This window comes from Dermacentor albipictus, chromosome 5, assembly GCF_038994185.2.
Source record: "Dermacentor albipictus isolate Rhodes 1998 colony chromosome 5, USDA_Dalb.pri_finalv2, whole genome shotgun sequence".
Taxonomy (NCBI): Eukaryota; Metazoa; Arthropoda; class Arachnida; order Ixodida; family Ixodidae; genus Dermacentor; species Dermacentor albipictus.
The window spans coordinates 170,207,512-170,213,855 of NC_091825.1; positions in this window are offsets into that span (position 1 = coordinate 170,207,512).

Consider the following 6,344-nt stretch of genomic DNA (forward strand, 5'->3'; position numbering starts at 1 on the left):
CATCCCTAGAAGTCCCGATGATGTACTACAGATGTCCATAGGATCGTCCGACGCAAGAGAATTGCACATCCCACGAACGGCCATCGTACATCAAAATCTAATTTTCGGACGTCCGCAGGACCTTTGAAGATAATCCCATTGGAGCACCAGCGTCCTACAGATGCCTAGCAGAGATCGAAAACGGGACATTCGGACGTCCCTGGGATTGACGTTCATAGAAATGTCCCCCGAACATCATAATGGGATATTCGGATGTCCAAGAGATGTTCAAATATGGATTATTCTTATTGCATAACCCGGAGTACATCCCAAGGACATTTTTGCGAGGATGTAGGACGCTTCTGGGACATTTTACCAATAGTCCAAAGGACGTTTGTGGGACATTTGGTTGGGGATAGAGAATATCCACAGGGCGTCCATATTGATTACAAATTACCATAATTGGGACTTTCCTCAGAATGGGCCCTACAGTGCAGCAAGCCTGCTGCAGTTTACATACCATTAACAAAGTAAGCTGGTTTTGTGATGACTTGTAGGCAATGATGAAAAGGAACTGCATGGCTCTTGAAGATTCATCCCAGCGGTGAATTTCAATTCAAGTTTATTTTGCATCTATACATGTACAGATGACAGGAGTACAGAGAAAAAGCCATATGAATTCGGCTTGACAAGGTCTGTACCCCCTACAGGAATGGCACCGTGCACAATAAAGAGAACACAAACATAACATAATGGATAAACGAGAAAAAAAAAGGTGAACATTAGTGAACATTGTATAACAGAAATGCATAAGGGTAAAAAATGAACAATATAATGCTGCAAGAAATTATATTACAGAAAGTGAATAGCATAAACTGATACAAATAATACAGCCTTGAAATTCACATCTATAAATAGTAAGTTATATGCAAGCAGAGAAAATTGGTTAAGCATTCATGGCGTCAGTGTATACCAGAGCAACACAAAAAAATCCAGGAATCCAATAAGTCAACCAACTATTTTTGTCATGCAAAAGCTGAAGTACCAGGAGATAAGCCAGGAATGCAGCCTACCGCATCTCAAAGCACGTTAAATGAAGGCTGCAGTGCAACTAAGCATTGTGCACTTGGTTCCCTGCTATGCTAAGCAAATACATTACATACAACTTGATAAAAATGCATTAATTCAAAACATATAGACATGCAACCTATACTTCTTTGTGCTAACAGGGACGAAGCTACAGAACTAAGTTCTGCAGGCTGCTGAATCATTTGACAATCTCATTAAAAATACAGCATTTATTTCAATAGAACAGTTGCAGGAAGATCACTCGTTGAACTCTAAAATGCACTAACAGTTTTTCGTAAAACCCATCAATGCAAATAAAACTCAATAATTTCATCATACAAGTTCAGCTATTAGGAGTTATTTATACCGCACCATGGTTAGTAAACGTGCACATTATTCAAACTCCTTACAAATGCACTTTGGGTAGCAAGAAAATTTAGGAATTCGCAGTGGGGCCACTATGGAACTTATCACAAGGCTTGCTGTGGGCTCACTGTCGTGGTCGCAGGCACATCAATGAAAAATTTGCTGAAATGTTTAGATATGTTAGCCACTTTAAGTTGCCAGAGCCTTTCCCTAGGCCATATTCAGTAGTTACATACACAAACACGAGGCATGCTAAATTAAGATGTCACAACTACATTAGGCAATTAACAAAATTACTCGAGGCTAGTTCAGTGGTCATATATAGACAAACAGCTGCTGTATGATCATCCATTTACACTCTAAAAACAGTTGCACCCTTTGGGGTGTATATTTTCCACAGAACAATAATCGTCATCTGACTTGCCTGCATTTTCTTTCTTTAACGCTGCAAGCCCAGTACTTCGATGTCACGAACGGCATGCGCATTATCAGCATGACAGAGCATTCTCGACAGGAAAGTAATGAGCGCAGGGTTTTCAAGAAAGGAAAGCCAAGTAAGACAGATGACGATTATTGTTCTGTCGCAAATTTACACCCCAAAGGGTGCAACTGTTCTTAGAGTGTAGAGCAAATGCACTGTGCATCCATAACAAGTTCTGGCAAAGGTAACCAGAGCAAACATCGACACTTTCGTGTGTAGTGACAAGGCCATTTCAGTTGAGCTAATAATTCGCAGATGCACCTCGGCCAGTAAAAGAACTTCAAAAGCCCTATGCAAGGGTGGGGGGTACAAAGGAAGTTAGTAGGAGGGTTACTGTGGGCTGGCTCACTTCAATGGTCGCGGGCCCATAAATACAATATTTACTGGAAAGTTCAGAGGTGTCTTAGCCATGACGGAAGCTACTCCACTTTCTGCAGGCCTCCTTCAGCAGTTGCACACAGTAGAAGTACTACATATTTTATAGACACACTGGGCATTAAAAAAAATTACTCAAGGATCACTTAAGCAGTTGCAAACACGAACATTACTGGAGAGTTCACAGGTATACAAAAGCAGTTACAAGACACTTGCTTCAACACAATACCAAACTGATGTCACAAGTACTAGAGTTACAAGACACTTGCTGCACTTGAGTGGTCACAAACATAAATTGACCATAAGTGAATTTGTGTTTCTGTTTCTTCTGCTTCTGTTTACTTGCTTAGAGGCTTGAAGGCCTCTAAGCAAGTAAACAGAAGCTGAATGTGACCTCTCCGTGGCCACAGCCAAATATGGCTGAAACGTCACAGGTACCCTGGCAATTACACAATTAACTAAAAGCTTGCAGCATGATCGCTTCAGCATTATATGAGTTCACTCATATGAAACGCTAATAGAGGATTTGTGTGGGCTTGCTTCAGCGGCCACACAAAAACACAATTCCATCCTAAAAATTCACGGGTGTCAGACAGCCTCGATGGAAGTTACCAGAGGCAGAGCGTGGCTGTTATTCCATGGCAGCAGATACAAATACTTGTGAAAAGATTGCAGGTATCTTGGCGACTAAACTTTTTACTAAGGCTCACTGCAGGCTGGCTCAGCAGTCAAAGACAACTACATTGCAGTTCACGTGTACTAAGAAATTTAGTGGGGCATTTCTGTGGGCTTGCTTGAACAGTCCCAGAGACAAAAAGTAACCCAGAGTTCACAGGTATATCAGTCCATAAGGAAGTCGCCACGCGCTGGGTGAAGTCTTTCGTCCATAGTTTCAGATGCAGAACAGAAGAGATCCGGGGTACGCTACACAATTTACTAGTAATCCTGAAAGATCGGTTCCAGTGGTCGCAAACAAGAAAATACATTGCTGAGACCAGAGGTACTAAGAAGGTTAGCAGATTTCCGTGGGCTTGTTTCTGTGCTGGTCATCAACGAAGAATGATGTCGACTCAAAGTGACACCAGGCTCATGGCAGGAACACAGCATGGCTGTAAAGTATGCAATAAAAACGTGTTAGAAATGTTTACGAAAATTGCTATTTAACAACCTGCACATTTAACAGCAATCTGCAGGTTCTGACAGCAACTTTGCTTCTTTGTGGCTTAATACAAACTCGTTGAGCGAACAGTTATCAGAAAAGTGATGATTTCATCTCTGTACAAAGATAAAAGGAATTCCCCTAGTCACTTCGTCCGCATAGCATAGTTTCGTCCGAAAAGCGAAGCAGCGATTGGAACAGCAAATTACCAAACGGCTATATTTAAGCAGCTGTACGTGTTATCGCCACTTTAAGTTACAGTAAACCTTCGCTTCCTTGTTAAATTAACAAACAGTGTCGTGCGCGAAGCCAAGCATGAACACATCTCCCTGACGGTAAACACGCTGTATGAACGCTGGTGTGAAGAGGGGGCGGTAGCAACAAGCGATCGCTTCCTGCTGCTTCCAGCCACAATGCCTTTCCAGAGCCAAATTTACGCGAACTTCGACACTAAGCTGCGCGGGAACAGCGCCCACGAAGCCACTACCCATCGCGGCGCACGTCCGCGTCAGCGGAATTTCATCAGGAGTGTCCGTACAATTCCTATCGCAATTGTACAAAAATTAGGCGATTGTCGACTATATAACTCCAGTAAATATACAGTGACAACATGGGGATGCAACAGGCTCGTAATCATGTCCGGCGCGTCGCGCACACATGTCAGCACAAACGCTGGCCCAAATGATAGCAAATGCGAGAAAACTGAAGCAGCACGGTTGGTCAACCGCCCTGTGTGCGAGGTACTGCCATTGAAATACAAATGCCTACAATATAGTTCCGTTATTTGGAACTTCCACGATTGTATTGGTCTTGCAAACGCGATTATGCGAACAAAACTCCAACGATAGACAAAACTTAGGCGACACGGTAAATCACCTGACAGTGTGAGTTGTGTCCAGCAAAACGCGATAAAACGCGCACCCGACAGAAAATTAATTAACACTCAAATTAAATTATGGGGTTTTTACGTGCCAAAACCACTTTCTGATTATGAGGCACGCCGTAATGGAGGACTCCGGAAATTTCGACCACCCGAGGTTCTTAACATGCACCTAAATCTAGGTACACGGGTGTTTTCGCATATCGCCCTCATCAAAATGCAGGCGCCGCGGCCGGGACTCCATTACTACAAATAGGACAACGTGCGAATTCGGAGCGATAGCCTAATAGGCGTAAACGATTCGATCGTTACAGACATATTGGACGTAAGCTTGACCTCACCAGCATACTTGCATGCACCTGAGAACGTACGTGTAAAAGATGTCGCCCAAAATTTCGCTATTCCCAGATACGAACGTGTAGGGCATTGTATGACAGAAACGCGTGGGAAAATTCAGCAGCGCGGCAGGCCAACCATCACGTGCAACAAGTGCTGGTATCGCGGTAAAAATTCCCACAAATGTGTAGTTATTTCAACCGCATGCTATTTTACGATCGCTCTCGCAGTCGCAGTTACGCAAAGAAAACTCAAACGGCAGACGAAGCTCAATTGGCGGCACGGTTAATCAGTGAGGGCGGTAGCGTGACGCAAATTTAGCAGTCAACGAAGATCGACAAACGTTCCCCATTATTAATACGAAACAATACGACCACGTGCGAACGAGCTAGTATAAGTAGCGTAAATGTGTCAATCGTTACAGGAAGCTGAGGTCTAAGCTTGATCTTATTACCCTCATAATAGCATGCATCCGACCACATGCAAATAGGCAGCAGCCTAACAAGTTGTCCCAAAGTTTCGTTATTTCGAAAAATGTGCATGTCACTGGCACGTATATGTATGCTGTACGTAATGGTGAAGTGGCCGGCCGCACTGCAGATCTTTACCACGCTTGTCTTTACGGTTGGTATACCAGCCGTAAAGACAAGCGTGGTAAAGTTCAGCAGTGCGGCCGGCCCAATTAGCCATCACGCGCAGCAAGTGCTCCGATTGTGATACAGATGCCTACATCTGTATTCCACGTCCCAAGTTCACGTACAAACGTGCACGGTTATTCCTTCTTCTGAGGTCAGTGACAAGCTGTCCCATCATACTTCAAAACCACGATTTCCACTTATTGTGTAGGATCCCACCCCTCTTTATAACGCCCTGCGTGACATTAAGAGTATTGAAATAAGTAAATTCAGTTGATCCATCCTTACGCAGTTTTTACGATTGCTATCGCGATCGTTAAGCAAACAAAACAGCAATGGCAGACGAAGCTTAAGCAACATGGTTACTCACTACGAGCGTGTGATGCAGTCAACCCTCACTAACTCTTATAATAAAGAAATTGCGACCACGTGCGAACGAGCTCATCAGCGCGCACGTTTCGTCGTTACAGAGCTGAGACGTGAATTTGACCGTAACACCATACTAGCATGCATCCGTTCACGTGTAAATAAGCAGAAACGTAACAAGTCGCCCAGATGTCTCGTTATCGCGACAACGTGCACGACACTGTTAGCCAAAAAACAATACCAGCCGTAAATACACGAGCTGTTAAATTCAGCAGCGCGACCGGCCATCACGGGCTGCAAATTCTGAAATCGCGATACAAACGACAACAAAGGTCTATTATCCCGAACGAACGCAGTTTTACTATTACTTTGGAAATCCCTGTTACGCAAACAAAACGCCAACAGCTAGCACACGTACCGAAGTTTAAGCGACACGGTTATCACTGCGAGCACGCGAAGGAATCGGTCAAGTAAGAAAAAGTTTCACCGTTACGTACTAAAAAATACGACCTCTTGCGAACAAGCCATTAAGTCTAACAGTCTAACAAGTCGCCCTAAAGTTTAGTTATTCCAAGAAAAGTGCATGCACTGTTAGTAATTATATAGCAGCCCTAACGACTAGGCGTATTAAAATTCAGCAGCGCTGCCGGCCATAACGTGCAGAAAGTGCCCCGACCGCGATTCAAATGCGTACAAAAT